Below are 25,817 nucleotides of genomic sequence, written 5' to 3'. Positions count from 1 at the left end.
AAAAGAAAACATTCAAGTGTTTCGAACACTACAAACATTTGAAATGCCAACGTCGCTATGGATGAGAGCAAGTAATGTGGCGGCGTTAGACTCGACGACTATGTGCGCTGGTAAACTTTTCCAGTTTATGATGGTGCGTTGTATGAATGACTTCGCAAATGCAGATTAATGACGCAAGATGCGTTTAACACTGTGCGGATGGTCGAGCCGCGGAAAGGTCGATTGTGATTTGAAAAAATCGTGAAGCAAAGGTTGTTGATACACGTGAAAAAAACCATCGAGAAAAGACGCAAGACCAGAGGAAGACACACACAGACTGTCGCCGGACGTTCAACTGAATTTATCATGGTTCCACCACATATTTAGAGCCACTACTAGCGTAGGCGCACATACATGCCACATTCCACAAATTCCGGACGTCATTACTAACCAGATAAAAAATTACATTCTTTGTCAGTGAGAATAACAGATGGGTCACTGATACAAACACGCTCGTTTTTGTTTAATAAAAACGCTTCTAACTAACCTGGCCATACATGTCAAAGAGTGCCGAATTGCTCGGCTTTGCTGAACAATTCTACCATTATCGGCCGCGCGAAGTCCACGCACGAGCGCGAGCTGTTAACGAGCGTGTTTGTATCAGCGACCCATCTGTTATTCTCACTGACAAAGAATAGAATTTTTTATCTGGCTAGTAATAACGTCCGGAATTTGTTGAATGTGGCATGTATGTGCGCCTGCGCAAGTAGTGGCTATAAATATGTGGTGGAACCTTAATAAGTTCAGTTGAAATTCCGGCGACAGTCTGTGTGTGTCTTCCTCTGGTCTTGCGTCTTTTCAAGCTGTTTTTTTTTTCACGTGAACGTTTACCAACTCGCCCAACAATTCACGCTTCTGAACTACTATTCGTGTACCCTGGGCTCCTTTCTACATGCGTCTTCTTCCACGGACGTCTTGTCATCTTGCATCAGCCCCATCGCCCTAACTACCTGTAGGGCACGCTTCGTGTCCTACTGCCTCAAGATTGGCATTCCGCCTTCGGAAATTAAACAGCTGTTTGGCCCCCTTCTGCTTTCTACAGGACACGGGAAGCGCGCTTCTAAGATTCTAAAGTCTGAGCGTCTGAGCTTTACCGACAAAGTAGGCACCTGCAGGACTGGTTGCGCCATCTCTGCCAGCTGTACGAGCATCCGTGGGTGGCTTCAAAGAAGCTAAGAGAGCATAGTCGCCTCTCTGTCATACTCATCGATGTGTACTGGAATGAGCTCCGGAGAAGTTTGCCGAAGAAACCCAAGAAGGACGCAACTGGCACTACGGTCACGTACTTAAACGGATCCTGCCTTCCCCCAGCCTTGGAGGACATTTTGAAGATGGGCCCGAAGTTCAGACTGGAACCACGAGCACAGAAACACGAGCTTCTAGCAGCTGCGCACAGAGTCGCCAGGAGGGCCTCACCAGAAGATAGGATCCACTTTGTGTCGGAAGGCGTTGGATGCCTGGAGATGACATGGGGAAGCAATAAGAGGAGTGAAGACCTGCGACCCTTGATTGCCCACTTCAAACAGAACAACCTCAGTCTTCTACAGGCGTATAAGGAAGGTTGGTTTGTCGTGCTTCCTTCTTCATTGTGTGAAAAGAAGGCGAACGAAGCGATCGAGAAAAAGTTTAAGCCGCCGGATTTAAAACCTCGTAATGCGAAGGCTCTAGCCCTCCGTCTGCTCAACCAGCTAAACTTTTCTAGATTGAAAAATGAGATCCGCAAATGTGAACAAAATGTCTTGCGTGTGTTTTTCACGGCAAAGACTCATAACCTGGGAAATCCTTTTAGAGCCAGCGTGACTGAAGAAGGCTCTTGGCAGAAGAGGGTGTCATTGTTTTTGCAACGCGCTTTAGTAGGACTTGTTCCGCCTGATCCGTTTGCAGTTCGGAGCTCAACATTCCTGGTGGAAAGCCTCAGACGGTTTTCCCAGCGCCAATGCTGCTTTCTCAATTGACATAGAGGACTTTTTTTATTCAATACCGCAGGACGAGCTTCTACAAGCAGTGCGCGATTTGATTCAGACCAACGGGATTGTTGGATTCCAGAACAAATGCGGAATAACACTCGACTCTTTCCTGGAACTGCTGAGTGTGTACCTAAGGTCCACTACCCTACAGCACGGTGACTACGTTGTACAGAGGCAAGGCATCTCCATAGGATCGACTGTAGCGCCTGTACTATGTAACGTTTTTTTTTTTTGGCCAAGTTCGATTCGTCGCTGCAGAAAGCACTTCAAGACAAGCGTGTTGTAAAAATTTTTCGATATGTGGATGACTTTTTAATCATTTAAACTTATCAACTGACCGGCTAACCTCTGTGGCGGACCGGATTTTAAATGTTTTTAGTGCCTGTTCAAAGAACATGATCTTCACCAAAGATTTACCCTCTGACAGCACCATTATGTTTCTAGATTTAGAACTCAAGTTTTTAGCTGACGAACATGTTTGCTGGAAGTATGCCCCTTGGTCTAAAAAAGTGCTTTTGCCTTATGCTTCCGCTCACTCGAAGCTGTTAAAAAGTGGCATTGCCAATCTGTGTTTCACGAATGCACTGAGAAAAAGTTTCCCGCATGCCATGCAGCAGAGTGTTTCCGAACAGGTGGTTCGACTAGAGGCATCTGGGTTTCCTTCCTCTTTGCTGTTGGCGGTCGCTGTAACCTTCGGCAAGAAACTGAAGAAGCCTGCAGCCAATACCGAGCACCCAACAGAGAGGACAAGGAACTTTGAGGTGATTCCCTACTACCATGGAATTTCGCATGGACTGAAAAAAGTTTCCCAAAAATTTGGATTTAATTTGGTGTTTTCGCCCCCCCCCCCCCCACGAAATCTTTCCAGCCTTTGCGTCCGTATCTCCGGCTCCAAGCGAGAACCTGCCTGCAAAACTAAGCATCAAACATAGTTCACGAAGTGTGCTGGGGGGGTAGCATATTCTATCCCTACTTATTGTGTGAAAATTTACATTGGGCATACGGGGCAATGTTTGAACGAGCGACTCAGGGAACATGGCAGAACGCTGCGCTTAGGTACAGGGAGCAACCTGGCCATACATGTCATGGAGTGCCAAAATTGCTCAGCTTTTCTGAACAATGCTACCGTTATCGACCGCGAGAAGTCCAGGCACGAGCGCGAGCTTTTAGAAGCGTTTTTAATCAAAAAGAACGAGCGTGTTTGTTCAGCAACCCATCTGGTATTCTCACTGACAAAGAATGGAATTTTTTATCTGGCTAGTAATGACGTCCGGACTTTGTTGAATGTGGCATGTATGTGCGCCTGCGCAAGTAGCGGCTATAAATATGTGGTGGAACCTTAATAAATTCAGTTGAAAATCCGGCGACAGTCTGTGTGCGTCTTCCTCTGGTCTTGCGTCTTTTCTCGCGGGTTTTTTTTTCACGTGAACATGTACCAACTGGCCCAACAGTTCACGCTTCTGATGGTGATAGTTTTTTGAAAACTGCTAGTCGCGATAGTATACGGCGGTATTCGGCGTGATTCTTTAAGGCAGAGACAATGGTAGTAAGTGAGTAGTCTGAAAAAATAAAACGCGCAGCACGGTTCTGCAAGGACTCAATGTTAGCTATGAAATAGGCATGATCAGGATCCCGGATGGCTGACGTATGTTAAATCTTCGGACGAATGAGTATGATGAACGCGAGTTTTTTTCAGGTACGGTGAGCCAGTCTAAGGTATGCCTTTGTAGGCCGAGGGAGCGGTTGGCGGTTGCTAATGTTAGATTAATGTGGTTAAGCCAGGTTAACTCTGATTGCATTTTAACTCTGAGGTACTTGTAAGTAGTTGTAAGTTCGACAGATTCGTTATTGAGGAAATAAGTTTTAAGTGAAAGACAAAAGCTTAGTTTCTGTGGCATTATGTGGCATAAACCAAGATGTGCACCATGCGGTTACTACATCTAGGTCAGCTTGCAAACATTGTTGGTCAGTGATAGAAACAATATTACGGTTTATTACGAGTCATGGGCAAAGGGCCTAACTCGAGAAGACACAGCGTTAGGTAAATCATTAATATATATTGAAAAGACGTGGAGATCAAGGGACATTAGAATACGTTGAGTTGTAGTTGTTAATGGAGGTAAACTGAAGTCTAGCGTTGAAAAAGTCGGCAATCCAAGCAACCTTGAAGGTATTGGTGAGCGCTACCAAAATGCGGAAAGGGACGAACACACGGGACAAGCGCTTTCTAACAACTGTTTATTCTCTGAAGAAGCATGACTATATACACGTATTAACGCCAAATCATACACAAAAGAGGGAAGACCACACGGCGCTGACAAGAGCGATATGAAGGAAAAAATATATAATAAAAAAAGTTCAACACGTGCCTTTACAACAGCCGAAGATAATAGTAATCTTCGGCTGTGGTAAAGGTACGTGTTGATCTTTCAACACCAATACCTTCAAGGATGCATTTCCAACTAGCCCCAGTTCTAGCTCTTTTGAATCCATGCAATAACAGCCGGGTGAATACTCAACTGAGTTTGTTTGAGCATATGCCTATGATGAGGAACACGACCAAATCGTGCAAAATGGCATCAATTTGACCGCGAGCTTCGATGGATGAGTGCAAATCATGAACGAATTCCGCATGTTCAGTGTCACAAGAGAAGCCCTTCCGAAAAGCATGCTGATATTTGAAAATAAAATGTTTTTCAGGTACTGAAAAATTTTACTATGAATGGCGTGCTCAAGAATGTTGCAGAAAGTATTTGTTAGTGAAATAGGGCGATAATTTAGGTGATATGAACGATTACCCTATTTGAAAATGGGTATCACTTTAGCCACAAGCCAGTCATGAGGTATGGAACCAGATGATAATGACTGGGAGAACAGGGCTGTTATTATTTAACTAATGAAATGTGATGTGCTTTTTAGTATCTTATTATTGAAGCCGTGCTGGTCAGAACTGGTACAAATCTTAGGGTTATTTAGTAGGCATAATATACCAGTTTGACTGACTAATATTTCGGACATTGATATGTTAGGAAGATAATTTAAGCCGTGCGCAGACGAGATGTGCCCGTTAATATTGAATACGGAACAGAAAGCGTCTTTGAATAGCTGGTTATTCTGCATTTCAGGAAATAGTATCCCATCATTATCAGTAAGAATTATATCAGGGTTGTTATCAGGGTTGATCACTTTCCATAATCTGCGAGGCTTATTGGCTGGCATAGATGATAAGTCCTTGTTGAAAAAGTGGCGTCTGGTTGATTTGAGGGACGTTTAGTACAGCTTCTCGGCTTCCTTGTACTTTGTCCACGCGCTTAAAAAATTTTGACCATCCTCTCCGGAAATTTCGACCACCTCTAGAATTTCGCCTCCATCGAAATTCGACCGCCGCGGCCGGGATCGAACCCGCGTCTTCCGGGCCGGCAGCCGGGCGCCTTAACCACTAAGCCACCGCGGGGGCTCAGTGGTTACGGCACTCGGCTGCTGACCCGAAAGACGCGGGGTCGATCCCGGCCGCGGCGGTTGAATTTCGATGGAGGCGAAACGAGGCCCGTGTGCTGTGCAATGTCAGTGCACGCTAAAAAACCGCAGGTGGTCTAAATTTCCGGAGCCCTTCACTACGGCGTCCCTCATAGTCTGAGTTGCTTTGGGACGTTAAACCCCTATAAACCATAAACCTTCTTACAGCTTGTCTGTTAGGAATTTACAGGGGGCTTCTTTTTATTATTCAGTCCACGAAGATGATTATTGAACCAAGGTGCAAATTATTGCTCTTTGATTGTAACTACTGGAATAAATGTATTGATCAGATTAGTGAGGGTATCTTTGAAAAGTGTCCAGTTGTCTTCGACAGAACGAGATAAATAATGATCCAGGAACTCGAGAAAAAAAAAGCTGAAGTTTGTTACTGATATTTACATGGTCGCCTTTCTTCTAGCATCGGATTTGTTCGGCAATTATCCTCTTTTCATTAAAAGAGCAATAAAGACTGCCGATTAGAATGGCGTGAACAGAAAGTCCGTCCAGATTATTTAAGTCGGAGCAGATGTCGGGATTGGTTGTCAACACTAGGTCAAAAATGTTAGTAGTACTAGTAGTGGATCGCGCAGGCAGATAAACGAGCTGCGTTAATGAAAAATCAAGACAACAGTGGAGAAAGGCACGAGCTTCAGTGTCACTGAAAGGCACCGCTAATGAGAGCCAGTTAATGCTAGGGAAGTTAAAATCGCCGAAGATGATCAACTTCCTCTTAGGAAAACGCGTAACCACCTCACTCAGAATTCGACAAAATTCTTCCGAGAAGCGAGCTACTAGGTCACGAGGATGATAAAAAACACCAATTATTATGCTAGTTGCCCCGCACCGCAGTGAGAAATGAATTAACAGTGGCTGGTGCAACCACAAATTCTTTTCGGATAGCGAGAATGACGCCGCCTTCTCTACGAAGGTTTCTATTACACCTGAAAAAGTTAATGACCCCTGCACTAAACTACAGTCATCATGAACGGTATCATTAAGCCACGTTTCGGCAAGATCTATTAGTGAGGTTGAGCATGAATCAATTAGTGATGAAAGCACGACGTTCTTCAGCAAGACACTTCGGATGTTGGTGTACAAACAGTAAACATTATTCACACGCGCAGATGGACGTTGGCATGACGAAGAATGCAGACAACTGTTGAGCGAACGACTGTGTGAGCGATGTCATTGCGCACTGCGCCGTGAGACGCATAAAGCCTGGTTAGCATTTTTGTCCCACTCGTACTTATTATTACTGAAAAAAAGCATGTTGAAAACCAGACGCACACGGTCGCCTTCTTTTTTAATCGTCTTACCAAACTGCAGCAGTTTGCGACCTTTGACACGAACGGCCTCGGAATAGTGCCGCGAGATGCTGAAACTTTTCTTTTTTAGCTTCAAGCCCATACTCATCACTGCATCTACATCCTTGTCGTTAAAAAATTTGGCAATTATAGGACGGCATTTGTCAGACGAAAAGCGACTCAGCTATGAGTTCTTGTTATGAATGAAGCACTTGCACCAAGCTTCTCAAGTACAAAAGTCGCTAACGAGACGTTCCGAGGTCTCCCAGTTTTCAGACTCGTCAGCATCCTCGATACCAAAAAAAGAGTACATTTGACATACAAGCGCGGTTTTCAAGGTCGTCAATTTTGTCCTGCATTTTACGAATTCCTTGTTCAACATTCACGGGCGGCTGGGATATTTGAGAACGATCCGACCTTTGACTCAAGCTCCTCCTCATCATCATCATTTATTAACCCCTAAGGGTCCCGTAGGGACATTACATAAGGGAGGGATACATAGTGTCCGACGGTCATACATATGAAAAGGCAAAGAAAATTGTGAGAACTAGGCAAAGTAAAAGAGAATCAAATTAATATAGTCAATCAAGAAAATGTGAAGAACCACACAGAAATACACACTACAGTAATAGAACGTGTCCAAACAAAGTTTTTGGTCGTTTTAAGTGGATCGTAGCTGACACCGGGTATGGGAAAGTTTTATTTTTCTTGAAAATGTTGGATGAGTAGCTGCCTAAAGTTGGAAGGATTAGTCTCAACAACAATGTTTTCCGTTAGGTTATTCCAGAATTCAATTGCACAAGGAAGAAACGATTTGTTTATAGCATTGGTGGAGCCGTGCAAGCATTGTATGCTAGAGGAATTAAATAAGCGGCGAGATGATCGTACCAGAGTGCGCAGGAGGTTTTCCCGAAGTGCTGGAAAGTTAAAGTACAGTTTGTGGAAGAGGCACAGAATTGAAAGTGTTCGGCGAAGCGCTAAAGATTTCAAGCCGAGAGATGATTTCATGACAGTAACACTGAGCCGAGGTTTGTACTGCGAGGTGATGAAACGTGCTGCCCGGTTTTGGATGGCCTCTAGTGAGTCAATCAGGTAGGCCTGGTCAGGGTTCCATATTGTTGAGCCGTATTCAAGTTTGCTGCGAATATATGTTACATATGCTAGTTCTCTGATGGCTGGAGGAGACAGGGCAAGTGATCTCCTGATGAATCCAAGTGTCCTGGAAGCACTAGCACATAATTTCGTTATGTGATCTACCCATGTTAGACTGGTCGTTATCTCAATGCCAAGGTACCTGTATGAATTAGTTTGAGACAAGGCTATGGAGTTCAAGGTGTATGGGAAATAGAGATTGGAGCGTTTGCGTGAAATGTGCATGAATTTGCATTTTGAAACATAGAGCTGCATTAGCCAGTCGGAGCACCACTTGTGGATTCTGCTGAGATCTTCCTGTAATATTGTCTGATCACTGCTGTTGCTGATGCGGCGATAGATGACACAATCGTCAGCGAAAAGACGGACGGTTGATGAGATACCAGAAGGTAGGTCGTTGATAAACATTAAAAACAGTAACGGAGCAAGCACCGATCCCTGGGGAACCCCGGAGATTACTCTAGTAGTTTCGGATGTATGACCGGCGATGACTGTGAACTGTTGGCGGTTAGTTAAGAAGCAGTGGATCCAGGATAAAGTAAGACGGTCGATTGACAGACAGGAGAATTTGGACATCAGACGTTGGTGGGGGACGTGATCGAAGGCTCTGGCAAAATCTAAGTAGATGATATCGGTCTGAAAAGAGGAATCTCAATTTAAATGAAGATCAGTAGCAAGCTCGCAGAGCTGTGTTTCGCACGAAAAGCCTGCCCTGAAGCCATGCTGATTGGGAAAGAAAAAGGAATTCTGATCGAGGTGAGATGCAATATATGAGTATAGTATATGCTCGAAGAGTTTAAACGAGATACATGTCAATGAAATCGGTCGGTAATTTGAGGGTTCGGTGCGATCTCCAGCTTTGAAAATTGGCACAACTCTGCTTATTTTCCAGTCCTCCGGAAGTTGGCTAGTTTCGAGAGATTGAGCGAAAATCAGTTGTAGGATTTGGCTTGTAAGGTATTTTGTTCCTTTGAGGATATTGGCGGGGATGTTGTATGGTCCAGAAGTTGATGGTTTCAGATTGTCAATGAGATTTGAGATTCCCTTCGATGTGATGACAATAGGTGGCATAGGTGCATAATTAAGGTTAGGCGGTGAAAATTTGTTGCTTTCTGTGGGCTCATGGCTGAAAACGAAGGTGAAATACGTGTTCATTACGTCACAGAGCTCGAGATCTGTAACATCGGGGTCGTCACGCGCCTTCAAAGAAATATTGTAGGAACGGTTTTTAGTAGGCATGAGTAGGTTCCAAAATTTTTTCGGTTTCACCCGTATTATGTTCATGAGGTCGTGACAGTGAAATTTTCTTTTCGAAGATAGTAATAGCTTTGTGTATTCGCGTAGGCAATCGATGTATTTCTGCCACCTCACAGCGCATCCTGATTTCTTGGCAATGCGGAAAAAGCGTTTCTTCTTACGGGACAATTTTCTCAGCGCATTTGAGTACCATGGTTTACATGCGTCACATCGGATACAGATGAGCGGGACATAAGCTTCTACAAGAGATAAAAGTTTTTGTTTAAAAAGACACCAGTTTTCATTCACTGATTTCGTGTGTCTGGAAATTCTAACTCAAGCTCCTGGACTCACTTGCTAAGGACTTCCAAGTCAGTTCCTTCATTGTTGTCAGCCATTAGCACAATATCATCCGCGTACATTAATCCTGGTAATGACTGTTTAACCCATTCGCTTTGATTGAAATAAAAAAAGTTTGAACCCTAGTCCGCTCCCCTTAAGGGGAGACAAAGCTTAATTAAGCTTTGTCTCTAATCCTTGTAGATGCAGCATGAAGAACAATAGAGACAGAGGACATCCTTGCCTAAGCCCCGCTGTATCTCTATAGGCCCTGATACATTTTCTTCCCATATCATAAACACTTTGTTATCTCTATACATGTTTTTTAAAAGATTAATTACTCCATCTACCACATCCAATTTGCCCAGCATATCCCACAAATCACCTTGAACAACTTAGTCATAGGTTTTTGTGATATCCAGAAAAGCTAGCCATAAGAGCCTGTGTTCGTTTTCAGCAATATATATACCCTGCGAAGAGCAAAACCGCAAAACAGGACGGGACTGAGGCAGGCGACAACACAGGGCGGTGTTGCTCTTCACGATGTCATGTCAACTGGCCTACACCAAAGTCCTTCTATACACTGCATCAATGAAAACAGATTGTCCTCCAACCTCCTTCGTTTCCGGAACCCATTTTGTAGCTCCCCTACTATTCCTTCGTTCTCCTCCAAATCCTGAAGTCTGTCCTTTATAATCTGCATCACCACCCTTTAAACCACACACAACACCGTTATGGGACGGTAGTTGTTTATGTCAGCTTTGTTTCCTTTCTCTTATATATCATGTTCATTCTGTCTAATAACCGTTCATCAGAGGCTTTGTCATCCGCTATTATTTTGCTTACTACCTCTTTTAATGTTTGCTTGGATTGTCCTAGTTTCTTTATTAACCTAATCGGAATAACATCTGGTCCTTTCGACGCGCTACGAGGAACCTCCTCTGCCCTTTCCCACTCTCCTTGAGCAAGCGAGACAGTTGCGGTCAACCGATCTATCCTACTTGGGTAAATTATGTGCAACATTTCTTTGTTTTTAAAATTATTCTGTCATCTTTGTTCCTATATGTTCCATTGCATCATCCACTTCCAGTCGAATACCCGGATCTGTACCAATAAACCTATGCTCTAGCCTAGTCTTATTACTCTTGGAGTTGAGATGTTTCCGAAATTTTTAAGCTGCATGTCTCTCCTTTTTATTTACTTTTGACAAAGATTGGGCATCCTTTCTTCTAATTTTCTCATTGATGAAATAGCATGCTTCTATTCTACAATTTATGAAGGTATCCCATTTTCTGTCTACTTCACCTTCTGGTTCCCCTCTCTTCTAGGAATATCTCTGTTCCCTGGACGCTTCCAGATGTTTCTATAGGGCCTTCTTTTCTTTTTTACCATGTCTGGCACCTTAGCTAGCTCTAGCTCATGTAGTTGGGTTAATTGTCTGTTTCATTATCCTAAAAAATTGTTTTCTCAATTTGTTTGGCTGCTGCTTCCAATTGCTTTTCTGAGTAAAAGTTCTCCACTGATTGTTTATCTCGCTTCAGTCCTGCATTGGTTTCTCTTCTGAAACTGAACTTCATACGCTTGTGGTCACTGAGTTCTGGAGCAATGTTCATCTAAGCTCATTAGCCCTAACCTATTATACTTCTTATGTGACATAAGTAAGTTTATCGTCGAGCTCAGATTCTCTGCTTCTCATGTTGTGAGCCCTTCGCACTTCTCGGTACTCTTGCATACAACTAAACCATGCTTGTCACACATATCCTGCAGCATGCTTCCGATCGTGTCTTTGTATCCATCCAGGTCTATTAGCTGGCCTGGATGGATACACAGGTCTATTAGCTGACCAGACCTATTAGCTCAACAATGTCGTTTGCGATACATTCTGTTATTTTTATGTTTTCCTCTCTGGCATTGGATCCTGTCCACAGGTATACAAAGCCAATGAGTGTTTGCTTCCCTGCCACTTTTCCTTTTAGCGATAAATGTTCCTTGCAATCCTGTTTAACCCTTTGGAAATTCAAAGTTTTATGAATGAATGCCCAATTCCACCCCTTTCTTCTTCCCCCTGTTCTATTGCAATATTCCCATGCGTAGTCTGAATAACAGGGTGGTTGCTCCATATCCATAAGATGTGTTTTGCACTAACCCATAAACCTTTATTTCCCCCTGCCTTAACTGTTCTGTTTCCTCTTATTTCCGCCTATTCCTGTGACCTTGGACGCTAATGGGCCCTATATTTGAATTAACTTGGCTCTGGCGCTTGTCTGTTTTTCTCTTATGGTTTCATCGTTTCTTTGATCTTAGTTCTTCCATATGCTCATCTTTGTTTACAATTGTTTCCTAAGGGCTTCGGTCTACCCAAAAAAGCTGTTGTCTTGTGACCTATCCTAATCCCCTCCCTCTTGCCAGCGACACCACTGTAGTGAATGTCATCCTGTGCAAAATGATGGGAGCTGGTCTTGTACACATCCCTGTTAACTTCCATTACTCCTTATCCGTCTTCGACCCATTAACCTAATTACACGGTTAGCCTCAACTATCCTTTCCGTCTCCCTAAACTCCCTCTGGACCTTTGGGATTGTGCATATGGTCATACGTACCCCCTCAGAATCATCTCTCAGCCTACGCATACTCACTTCTAAATTTTTCTCGAGGTTCTGGCATTCTTCATTCAGCACATCGTTGAGACTAGCATGAATAGCTACAAGGTATTCGTTATCCATGTTGTCCCCTACCACCTCCTCGGCTTTTGGAGCCCAAATTTGGAGCTCACCATCGGGTTTTCCGCAATCGAATTAGGTTGCACATCAATGTTGGTCCAAATCGGCCGAAATCAAATTTCAGAGGTGGGTGGACCAAATTTGGGAGTGGCCCGCCACAAATCTGAAGGTCATCATAGTGTTCGCCGTAGTGAAATTAGGTTGGACATCGATTTTGGTCGAAATTATCCGAGGTCAAATTTCAAGGGTGCGTAGGCTAAATTTGGGAATGGTCAGGGCCAAAGTTGGGAGTGGTCCATGCCAAATTTGGAGGTCATCATCGTGTTTGCCGTAGTCGAATTAGGTTCAGCATCGATTTTGGTGCATATCGGCGGAAGTCAAATTTTGTTGGCGGGCATGCCAAATTTGGGAGTGGCTGAGCCCAAATTTGGAGGGCATCATTGTGTCCACAATGGTGAAATTCGATTGGACATCGGGTTTGGCCCATATCGGCCAAGGTCAGATTACTCTCCTTACATGCCTTCTAATGTACCAGTGGCATATCCAGTCACACAACCGTGGGCAGATTTTCGTTCCACGAGCCTAGAAGGGCTTCCGCCTTAATAGAGAGTTTTAGTATAGCGTACGCAGACATACGTAAAGGCATAACGTACGCTATAAAATAGCGTGCTTAGTACTGCGCATGCGCCAAACGCTATTTCAAATCGAGATTTAACGTAAGTGCGCGTTACGTACGCTATTTTTCGAATTTAGCATGCGTGCTCTTGCGCACGCTTGGAGAAATAGCATTGGTAAGATGGCGGCGCCCACTTCACCCGCTTCAGAGAGAATTCGTCATTGTTATGGGGCTTTTAGGCATAATCATTGACTTTTAAAGGTACACGGGATATTCGCTTTGTCTCCTTTAGCCAACAGCAGAAAGAATGACATGACAGATAGACTTACCCAATTTTTTATTCTGTGTGACGATTCTGCCGTTCTTAACCCTAACAAGAAGCCGCCTACTGTGGATTGTCTTTGTTTGGATTTTTGCGACAAGGTAGTCATAGGCTTGGCAAACGCACTCGTTTCGGCGGTAGGTAGAAGGGTCCGAAAGACCTCAACATGACGTTTTTAAAATCCTACTTGGTTCAATTACCTAAAAGAAATTAGGCACCGACTCGACTGAACTGGTGATAAACTGGTTATCTACGCGCTCCGAACTTGGATAACCTTGGCTAAGTGCGATTTCCAGTGTAACCTTCTTCCGCTAAATGCTTCCTTATAACGTACGTAAGCGCTCATACGATATACTAAATGTCTCTAATAATTACTGCCTTTTTTCGCCTGACTAGGAAGTGAACATCGCCGCCTTTCCGCCTTTCTGGCGGCCGAAAGCACTGGTTTTTGCGCCGCACATCAATGAGGCCTGCTTCACGTAGCCGTTTTCGCGCGACTTCGTCACTTTTGACCAAGCCGACAATGCCGTTTACCTGGCCCGCAGCCAGGAAGGGATCCGCAGCAGCTACAGCGACATTGGCCATATCTTGCTCTGGTGTTGTCTTGCGCTTTAAATATCTGGATGAATCTCCTGTGCGGCCTTCATCACGGAGGGACTGAATAATCGTATCAACTGTTGCCTTTCTCACGCCAACTTCTCTAGCCATCTCCCTTTGAGATTTTTCCGTTGTCCCCAGTGCCACAATACGCAGTCGCGTTTCTTCCCAGATGCCTGGGGGCATTCTTCTTGCTCCTAGACAGCGAGTGAAAGAAACTTGACGGGGCGACCGCAGCTTATCGGTAACCGGCGCTGCGATGTCTCCAACGATGCCGTCGTAGTGAATTTTGCGACCGAGTAAAAGCTAGCGACATGCATGAAACTTTATCAAAGATTTGCTCACCCCGCCGTTCGCTGCTCTTTTTCTTCCTCATGGCGCCGCTGTCAGCAGCCGGGTGAGAGGGGAACAGCACGGCCAGGGTGGTGTCGTGATAGTGGGAAGAGCCCGATAGACGAAAATCGTTGTGCGGGCAAACCTGTGCGCACGCAGTTATTCTCGCTGGCTTCGCCGCTCCGTGCTGTGATAAGGCGCTGACAAGTAGTTTGGTTGACGTTCGTTCGGTACTGTTAAAGAATTGGCCGGGTGTATAAAAAATTCTGATGGCACTTAAGTCTGTTTACGCGGAAGAATACGAAAGCATGGAACATTCTAGAACTCAGGTTTTTTTCCACGACACCAGTAGATGATTTGTTTTTTTTTCATTGTTTCTTTGTTCTTATTTTTTCTTATTTCTGATTTTCATTTACTTTTCTTATAGTTTCTTTATATTTTATATTTATTATGTTTAAATTTAGTTTTGCAGTTTTATTTTTTCGCCTCGTATTTATAATATATATTTTTACTTTACTTAGTTTTGCCGTCCAGGTGCTACATCGACATCTAGGTGCTATGTCGACGTCGGTGGCTATTGTATCGATGATTATTATGTATTTTATGGCGCAAGGGCATCTATGGCCAAAGAGTGCCATGGCACAAGGTATTTTCCATTTCCAAGGTGCCGTCAAAGACCCATTTCTCAAGCAATTCACCCAAAATAAGATGAGCACCAGACTAGGGGAAAGCTTGTACCCATTGCATCACCGGTGGGTACCCGGCGGCACTGGGGATCGAACCCTGCACCTCCCGCATGCCAGGCGGATGCTCAACCACGTCGCCACCGCTGCCAGATAAGTGTAATCTTCGAAGTGTAATTAACTAGTTACAGTTCACCGACCAAATGTCTCCTACTGCAAGATCTCATCAATCACTATCTAACGCAAACCAAATTTGCACATCTATCTTCACAGAACGACGTAATCATGCGGAGATTGTTTTGCTGACAGCAAACGCGGTGCTATTGTGAAGTCAAAGCGTAATATTCGCATTTAGTTAATTAACTTATTACAATTCATTCACCAAAAATTTTCCCACAGCAATATCTCATCACGCACTATCTAATAAAATCAATCTTTTGTACGTATATCTTTATAGGACGAATCAATCCAGCGGCGAAGCTATGTCGACGTCCGTGGCTATTTTTTGACATCGAAGTGTCACTTTCGCGTTTAATTAATTAATAGCCCCATATCGCGCAATTTTTTTCCACAGCTCGATATCATCACACGCTATCTAACACAACCGAACTTAATCTTCACTGAACATTAATCTTCACAGAACAACGTAATCGTGCGGAGGAAGTTTAATAATAATAATATTAATTGGTTTTGGGGGAAAGGAAATGGCGCAGTATCTGTCTCATATATCGTGGGACACCTGAACCGCGCCGTAAGGGAAGGTATAAAGGAGGGAGTGAAAGAAGAAAGGAAGAAGAGGTGCCGTAGTGGAGGGCTCCGGAATAATTTCGACCACCTGGGGATCTTTAACGTGCACAGACATCGCACAGCACATGAGCGCCTTAGCGTTTTTCCTCCATAAAAACGCAGCCGCCGCGGTCGGGTTCGAACCCGGGAACTCTGGATCAGTAGTTGAGCGCCCTAACCACTGAGCCACCGTGGCGGGTGAGGAAGTTTTGCTGACACGAAACTCGAGACATCGCCATCCAATGATGGATGGATGGATGGATGGATGGATGGATGGATGGATGGATGGATGGATGGATGGATGGATGGATGGATGGACGGACGGACGGACGGACGGACGGACGGACGGACGGACGGACGGACGGACGGACGGACGGACGGATGGAAGGAAGGAAAGAATATCCCCTTTGAAATGGGGTGATGGCAGTCGCCACCATGGGCAGCTTTGTTTTCCTCTATTTTTGTTTACCTGTACATTAACTTGTTAATAAAAAACTCGACATTTTTCTTAAATACGTCTTCCTACACTTCTAACCTTATGTCACCTCTCTGCTTTGTAGCCACAAATCTTCCAATCGTTTTTTCCTAATTTCCACCGCATATTTATTTACCAGACAGTAAGTAGTTATCTCTATATCCTAGGGCCTCAAGAAGAGTGACTGTGCCTGCATCGACATCGGGATGGATACCATTACAATTTAATATGGGGTTATCTATTGTGTCTACAAATTTACCCCACACAGCACATGTGTCACATTCCTTTTGTAGCTGCAAGTTTTAAGACACCCTGACCTAGCTTCAAAGAGTTGGGCACTGCCTCTTGAGTTATCATAAAACGCTTCCTTCCTGATCTGCCTTTTCCAGTATCGATATAGTTCTACACTTTGCTTCTTTTCCATTTACGTTATCCAATTTTTATCTTCCATGTTTTTAAGCTGTTTAATGCTCTTTCTTTGTCCTCGTGTCAGGCATGCTTACTGGATAGCTTCCTAGTTCTTTTCCGCCATTGTGAGTAAACGCTCTTTCTGTATAGGTATTTAAATACCTGTTGTCGAATTTCACCTGTTGTCCAATTTCTTCAGGCGTTCTTCATATAGGATTTTACTCATAGCTTCCCGGGCTTCGAACGATGTCCAGCCCATATCCCCCTGTGCTGCCTCGTTTCTGGTTTTGCCACGGGCGTCTAGCGCTAATCTTCCAACGGCTCTCTGATTTAATTGTAATCTCGACTGAACTTCTGCCCTTACGCATAGAATCGTATTACCGAAAGTAAGCCCTGCCACCATTATTCCTTTCCAAATACCTCTCAGTACTTGATATTTGTTGTACACCTCTAATTATTCCGGCATCTCTTCGCCCTTTCGCTGTAAGAGACTGTTCGTGTTTTTCCGTGTACATCTGCCCTTCGTTTACCCATACCCCGAGGTATTTGTATTCGTCTACTCGAAGTATTTAATAGCCTTGTATTTTAGGCACCTGACCAGTTGTACCGTTGAAAATTACCAGACCTGACTTAGTTGCGCAAAAACTGAAACCTAGAGTGTCTCCTTCGTCTCCACAGCAATTAGCCAGAGTTTGCAAATCTTTCTGGCTATCTGCTAAAAATACAATATAGTCCACATCCATTAAACCCGGTACTCGTTGCTCAACAACCTTTCCGCCTAATCTGTATGACATATTATAACCGAGATTGCTTCGTTGTAACCTTCATTTCATATTAATCACATAAAGCATGAACAGCAGTGGTGATAGAGGAGAACTTTGCCTTAATCCTTTGTGTATCTCGACACTTGTCGTACTCTTAATCCCTTCCCATTTTATTTCAACACTATTTTCTCTATATATTTCCTGTTGAAAATCAGTTATACCTCATGACCGATGCCTTCATCTTTTACTATGTTCTACAGCAGTTCCCTGTTAACGTTCTCCTATGCACCGCTTATGTCCAGCAAGACTAAGTGCAGAGGTCTGTTTTTGGCCTGCTATTTCTATGCATTGAGTAAGTACGAACAGAGTACAATCTAAGCACCTACCCCTTCTGGACCCGTTCTGAAGTTCTCCGACTATTCTATTATTTTATACCGATGATAACATTTTTAATTTCAACGTCTGCATCGCCAGCCTGTATGTATGTATGTATGTATGTATGTATGTATGTATGTATGTATGTATGTATGTATGTATGTATGTATGTATGTATGTATGTATGTATGTATGTATGTATGTATGTATGTATGTATGTATGTATGTATGTATGTATGTATGTATGTATGTATGTATGTATGTATGTATGCATGTATGTGTGACGTAGTGCAAGTCATGCACACGCGCCTAGCCGGACAGAAGCAGCCCCCATTTCTGTTATCTAACCGCTTGCCTATATAACCGCTCGCCTTCTTCAATAAAGCGTCATTCATGCACCATGCTTCGTCGTGTCCACATGGTGTCAGAAGTGGCCGGTTAGCGATCGCGCAACGCAACCGGGCAACGTAACCGACGGCAGATGCACGGCAATCCGGGAGGCCCGGGTAATTTCATCGGACCAGAGCCATGACAGACGCCGAGCAGCACCGCGCCCAGCCTGCCGCCCCCGTCACTTCGCTGCTGCCACCACCGAAGGCCCTGGATACAACGGGAGATGTCTGGCATAGCTGGGAAGCATGGAAGCAAGAGTTCGAGCTCTTCTCAACTGCAACCTACCTGGACCAACAACCGAAAGAGGTACAGGCAGCCACTTTTCTCATCAGTATTGGAGAAGACGCACGCAAAACGTACAGCACTTTCGTATTTGATGCTGGAGAGGATAAAAGCGACATTGCTGTACTGAAGCGAAAGTTTGAAGCGTTCTACAAACCAGCACTAAACCTAGCTTATCACGAGTTTCGATTTGGAAAGCGTGACCAGAAGGAAGACGAACATTTTAACGATTGATTAACGGAGCTGCGTGTACTAGCAAAAAGCTGTGAATTCGGTGAGCTGGAAGAACGCATGCTAAGAAGCAGAATCATTCTGGGAATGAGAGACAAGAAGCTTCAAGAAACGCTTCTTTCTGAAAATGCTTCCTTGGCCAAAACTGTTGAAATGTGTCGAGCTCGGGAACACGGCAAAGAGCAAAGTGAAGAAATACACTCCAGCAAGAACTGTCAAGTGGAGGTCAATGCGGTCCTCCAAATGAAAAGTCGCTGCAACAAATGTGCTCGTGTTCACAACAGTGAAACATGCCCTGCAAAGGGACGCACGTGCTTAAAATGTGGCAAAAGAAATCATTTTGCAGCTGCGTGCAAAACGAAGAGCGCTAACCTCTGCGTGAAAGAGCAAAAAGTGGCGTCACTGGAAGCGAATTCAGACGGACAGGCAGATAATTTCTGGTTGCAAACTTTATCGCCAAGCAGCAAGAAAGACGACCGCTGGACTGCAATCGTGAAAATAGAAGAAACGCCCGTTGCCTGCAAGCTTGATACAGGAGCCAATTGCTGGGTCATATCACGCAGCCAGCTGCAGAAGATAACTCAAAAGCAACCCGAAAACTGCGCTGTCGTGCTGAACACATTTTTTGGCTTTCAGAAAAAAGCAACGAAACGTAGTCACCTTCATGTGACCGGACCCGAGGGAACATTTGAAACGACATTCTTCGTAATGGAAGACGACATACCCGTGACTCTTAGCGGCTCAGTTGCCGAGAAGCTAGGCTTGATTCGCCGAATTGCTTCACTGGAGCACCAAGAGCTGTACGACGTAGTCAAGCCGTATGAAGACGTCTTCTCCGGATTAGGCGAGCTCAAGGGTGTCGTCTACCACTTGAAGCTCAAGCCAGGTTCCCAAGGAGTGGTCAAAGCAGCACGCCGGATTCCGTTCGCACTCGAGGACAGAGTAAAAGCGGAACTGGACCGTATGGAAGCAGCCGGAGTAGTTTCCAAGGTGACCGAGCCAACCGAGTGGTCCAGCCACATGGTTACAGTCATAAAGAACGACAAGGAATCCGTCAAGTACCAAGGCCACGTGTTGACGCGCGACGGGTTGAGCCTGGATGCAGGGAGACTGGAAGATATTTTCCACGTGCAGGCCCCTTGCAACCGGAAAGAGCTACAGACATTCTTGGCTTCAGACAGGCGCCTGGAGCAAGTTCTGCGGGAGACGGACCGTGACCCAAGCATGGTGAAACTTCGCCAGTATGCAAGCACAGCGTGGCCCATTGACAAGGCTGACGTCACTACCGAGCTACGCAGCTACTGGAGCTTCCGCGACGAGCTGCATACTGAATCCGGCCTTGTATTCCGGAGCAATCGCCTTATCATTCCTGCCAGACTGCGCAGTGAGGTACTGGCTTCTCTTCATGCTGCGCACACAGGAGCAGAAAAAATGAAGGCACGCGCCCGAACCGTTGTCTTCTGGCCAAGTATAAACAGCGATATTGAGGAAGTCGCTCAACGCTGTCAAACATGCCAAAAGTACAAATCAAGAAATGCGCGACTACTGCTGTTAAGTCACGAGATACCAACTCTGCCCTGGGAGTCAGTAGGAGCTGATATTTGTCATCACAACGGTGCCGAGTACTTAGTCGTTGTTGACTTCTACTCTTTCTTTTTTGAAATCAGGCTTGTGCAAGCGCCGTCAGCCAGCAAGGTTATTGCAGCATGCAATGACATCTTCGCAACACATGGCTTCCCAAGGCGACTTTGCACAGACAACGGACCACCCTTCAGTAGCCAACAGTTCAAGGACTACGCCGATAAGATTGGCCTGCAACACGTCCGGTCTAGTCCGTACTATCCCCGCTCGAATGGAATGGCAGAAAGAGCAGTACAGGAAGCTAAGAAGCTGTTAAGGCGGTTCCGTTTCGGCAGCACTGAGTTTTGTGCCGCATTGCTTGAGTGTCGAAATTCACCTCGGGACTCTTCTCTGAAGTCCCCTGTGCAGAGGCTCATGGGCCGACAGACAAGAACGCTGCTTCCTGTACCAACCAGCCACCTACAGCCACAAACAGTGCCACCCAAGACCGTGCGACGAAGGCTAGAAGACATCAGGAGCAAGCAACGCTGCTTCTACAACAGAGGTACACGGCCTCTTCCTGAGCTTCGCACTGGCTCGACGGAACTATGTACAATGTGCCCTCAAGATCATGGTCCCTTGTCACGGTCGTACAGCGGGCTGAGACTCCTCGTGCCTACATCGTCAAAACGGAAGAGGGTCAACAGTTTCAGCGCACAAGAGAACACCTCAATCCGGCTCCTCCTCCCTCGTCTCCAGACCACAAGACTCCCGCGCCGCTGCCAGCTGTGGGAGTCCCAGACACTACAGGGACATCCGAATCTACACAACTCCGCAGGAGTGAACGGAAGCGCCAACCACCACGAAGATACCCGGCGCCTGAGTTCTGAAACTCTACTTGATTCGACGATTAAAAAAAAGAGAGAGGGGAGATGTGACGTAGTGCAAGTCATGCACACGCGCCTAGCCGGACAGAAGCAGCCCCCATTTCTGTTATCTAACCGCTTGCCTATATAACCGCTCGCCTTCTTCAATAAAGCGTCATTCATGCACCATGCTTCGTCGTGTCCACAGTATGTATGTATGTATGTATGTATGTATGTATGTATGTATGTATGTATGTATGTATGTATGTATGTATGTATGTATGTATGTATGTATGTATGTATGTATGTATGTATGTATGTATGTATGTATGTATGTATGTATGTATGTATGTATGTATGTATGTATGTATGTATGTATGTATGTATGTATGTATGTATGTATGTATGTATGTATGTATGTATGTATGTATGTATGTATGTATGTATGTATGTATGTATGTATGTATGTATGTATGTATGTATGTATGTATGTATGTATGTATGTATGTATGTATGTATGTATGTATGTATGTATGTATGTATGTATGTATGTATGTATGTATGTATGTATGTATGTATGTATGTATGTATGTATGTATGTATGTATGTATGTATGTATGTATGTATGTATGTATGTATGTATGTATGTATGTATGTATGTATGTATGTATGTATGTATGTATGTATGTATGTATGTATGTATGTATGTATGTATGTATGTATGTATGTATGTATGTATGTATGTATGTATGTATGTATGTATGTATGTATGTATGTATGTATGTATGTATGTATGTATGTATGTATGTATGTATGTATGTATGTATGTATGTATGTATGTATGTATGTATGTATGTATGTATGTATGTATGTATGTATGTATGTATGTATGTATGTATGTATGTATGTATGTATGTATGTATGTATGTATGTATGTATGTATGTATGTATGTATGTATGTATGTATGTATGTATGTATGTATGTATGTATGTATGTATGTATGTATGTATGTATGTATGTATGTATGTATGTATGTATGTATGTATGTATGTATGTATGTATGTATGTATGTATGTATGTATGTATGTATGTATGTATGTATGTATGTATGTATGTATGTATGTATGTATGTATGTATGTATGTATGTATGTATGTATGTATGTATGTATGTATGTATGTATGTATGTATGTATGTATGGAAGAATTTTATGTTCAACTTACCACCTTTTTCTTTATAAATTTAATTTACTTTACTCGGTTTCCAGCTGTGCGGAATTTCCTTATTTGTTATGACTGCCTCCAATGCTTCTATCAGCGTTCCCTTGCCTCTTGTTCAAAGTTAATTAATGAGCTTGATTGAAATTTCTTCGATCCCTGCGGATGTCCATTTTGGAATATTCGCTTCCACCTTTTTCCATTTAAGACTGGTCAGTTTTAAGCAGTTTTGTTTTGGGCCGTCCTGTGTTGCTTTCTCATTTGAGGTAATCTAGACAACCCTATCGTCACTCCTAAATGACTCAGCTGTAATTGATGCGATGTACTTCAAAGCATCATCTCCCTCTAAACATTTTCCATCAGCATCTTGAATCTTCTCCTAATTTCTTTGATTCGGTTCCCCAGCCAGCTTAAATGGTTCCAGAATTTTCTTGCTCCCCCTTTATTTGCATCGCGAACTTCAGCCAGCCAGCGATGAGAGGAGTGTTTTATTTTAGCCAGAACGAGGACCAGCACTTGCTGTTTTTTTTTGAAGGGCAAACAGTGCAAATACGAAGACCGGAGCAGGAGAAAAACAGGACGAGCGCTGACTCTAAACTGAAAGTTTATTCGAAGAAAGCAACACAGTATATGAGAAAAGCGGCCAACCTATCATTAAGTACATAAACAAAAACCCGGGATGTTACGGGGCATCAAGGCACGCAACCTGATTATCATGTATAAAATAAATGGCTTACTAACGCACAGTCTTGTTTTCTTCCTCATGTGGTAGGCTTCAATAATGTCAAGTGTCAAGCGAGACGGGTGCTTGATTTCGACAAAAGCAGGAAAGGTAAAAGCCAGAGTAGCTGCGCTTGCTGAGGAGTCTGAACCTGGGCTGGCTTAAATCAGGTGTCAATAAGGCGAAAGGCCTTAGTTTAAAACTTTTCTTCTCGGCAAAGTCGCACAAAGAAGGCATACCGTTTCGAGCTATTGCGGCGGAGAAGAGCACTTAGCCGTATGCAATTTCAGGCTATTTGCAGACACCGTTGTGTTCCTTAGCTATTAATGACCCATTCACAGTTCGGAGCTCTGAGGGTGTCGTAAATATTTTTCGGCATGAAAGCCCGGGACCCTGTACTGTCTTCAGTGTTGACGTGGTCGATTTGTTCTATTCGCTCCCTCACAATGAATTGATGAAGGCGGTTTCAAAATGTGCAACACTAGATATGATGAAGAACAGTTTATTAGACGTTGTCGCATTTCTGTAGCTAGCTGTCTTGAACTGCTGTCTTTTTATTAGAAGTCTATGTTTTCTGAATGAGCAGGTAAACTGTATACCGAAAAAGCGGGTGTTTGCATTGGACCTTGAGTGGCACCAGTGCTACGCGATATTTTTTTGTCTTTTGTTGATCGTGGCATTCAAGAAGGTATTTCAGGAATGGCGTCACGCATTTTTCATTATCTCCATCACTTCTTATTTTTTACTGAAAAAAAAATCACTTTCCTAGCCGCATGACTGATGTACTAAATGTATTTAAAGAAAATGCTCAAGGTCTGGAGTTCACCATTGAGGTCACGGTTGACAGCAAGCTACAGTTTTTAGATCTCAGTGTGAAAGTTGAGACGGGGCATATCTGTTGGGAATACCTGCCAACGGTAGAGAAACCGTTGCTAAATTACAAACCTCGTCATTCCAAAACAGTTGAAACAGGAATTGTGGTCTCATCTGTGTTGTCTGCGTTATCAAAACCTTATATCCACATGACAACCAAAAGCTTCAATGAGCAAATTAAAAGACTCAAAGAAGCTGGATACTTTATCACGTTGTGTTATCGGGCTGTAATAAGACAGCCAAAAAGCATTGAAATTCAGTTCTGGCGCATAGTCCAGTAAAAGAGAAGGAAAGAACTAAGTTTGCGATTCTGCTCACATAGTCTTAAAAATGGGGCAAAAAATTATTACGTTGGGGTTGTTTTCTCTGCACCAAAGAAACTCAAAACGGTTTTTGAAATTCTGGAAAGAAAGGCTGAGCCACTAAAAGAATCCGACGTAGCCAGCGGGGTTAAGCATGAAACAAAGTATGCCATGTGCAGAAGGGGTAGCTTATAAAATCTCAATGTCACGTGGACAATTGTGTATATCAGGAAGACTGGGTAATGCATTAATAGACGTTTGAAAGAGCATGCAATTAATTTGGACGCTCACAAGTCTACCAATCTCGTTGACCATTCCCGTGAGTACCAATCTTGTTTTGCTCTCTTGCACTATTTTAATATCCTGTACATGCGCCCGTCTCACTTGACACGTGGGATTATGGAAGCCCATCACATGAGGAAGAAAACGAGGCTTTGCGTTAGCAAGCCATCTATTTTATTACATGTTAATGAGGTTGCATGCCCTAATGCCACGTAACAACGCTGGTTTGTGTTTGTGTACTTTTTGATAGGTTTTCCGCTTTTTCCATATATTGTGTTGCTTTCTTCGAGTACACATTCAGTTTTGAGTCAGCGCTCGTGCTGTTTTTCTTCTGCTCTGCTCTTCGTATTTGCGCTCTTTGCCTTTCAGTATGCACCGCCAACTCGCCCGTTTAGCTGTTTTGATGTTTTTTTTGTCGATAAGATTCCCATTTTTGGCCTATTTCCTCTTCAGATAACTTCGCCCTCTTTGCTCCTCTGTTTTCCCTTGAAGCGAACCGTCGTTGTTCGATGGCGTACATAATTTCCTTATTCCGCCAACTTCGTGGCTTCCTCTTCCTCTCCAGCGGCTTACTCCTTTTACTCGTTTTGTTTTTGTACTAATGAGTACTTCTGATTATAATCCCACTTTTCCATGGGGCATCTGTCTATTGCTTCCTGTATGCCGGCCGTTATTAGCGCTATTTGTTCGTAATTTATTTCGCGTTCTCGTTTTGACTCCTCTGCATTTCTTTTTTAATCAGGGCTCCCAACTGTAGACTAATACGCTTAGGATCAGTTCCCAGGCTGTGCTTCCCCTCTTCGTCTATTTTCATTATTGCGAGCTTGCTGTACATCCGCTGCGACATTAAGCAGTAGTCAATGGTCGCCTGCCTGATAAGGGATTCCCACGAGATTTCTCCCTCAGACTTTTTCTCTCGGTTTACAATATCTAGGTTGTGTCGCTCACAGAAGTCTAGCATTAACTTCTCGTTACAATCTCTATATCCTTCCAGATCCTAGATGTGGCCATTCATGTCCCCAATCAGAATAATATCAGCACCGTTTCCAAACTGCTTTATATTGTTATTGATACACTTAACTGTCCTTGTTCTCTTGCCTGCATTTGTCTCCTGTTCTTAAATAGACTACCCCTAGCCAAAACCTTTTACTGCCAATTGAATCTGATACCCAGATTTTCTTTGCAAATTCACTTTATTCTTTGCCAATTTTTTTTGATGTATGAGCATACCTACCACTCCTCCTTCCCTCTCCGTTGTTGTTCTGTTGCTGTCTTCCCAGACGTAGCCATCAATAAACGGTGGATCTTCTAGACCTCTGATATGTGTCTCGCATAGCGCGTATACACCTGCTTCTTCGACCTTTAACTCTTGTTGTATTCATAACCATTTCGCTCTCTTTCTACTGCCTTTGCATTTTTATGTACCTGATCCTGGCGTTAAATTTGTTTTTAGTAGTT

At 43.8% G+C, this 25,817-nt stretch overlaps 1 protein-coding gene across 1 annotated transcript in view; it reads left to right on the top strand.

The window, feature by feature from the left end:
- LOC144122895 (uncharacterized) overlaps nucleotides 1-25,817 on the top strand; it is a 281,124-nt gene that overhangs the window by 185,470 nt on the left and 69,837 nt on the right. The gene's annotated exons all lie outside the window — the stretch shown is intronic.

The sequence above is a fragment of the Amblyomma americanum genome, chromosome 3 (genome assembly GCF_052857255.1).
Source record: "Amblyomma americanum isolate KBUSLIRL-KWMA chromosome 3, ASM5285725v1, whole genome shotgun sequence".
NCBI classification, from domain to species: Eukaryota; Metazoa; Arthropoda; class Arachnida; order Ixodida; family Ixodidae; genus Amblyomma; species Amblyomma americanum.
This window is presented reverse-complemented; position numbering and strand designations above follow the sequence as displayed.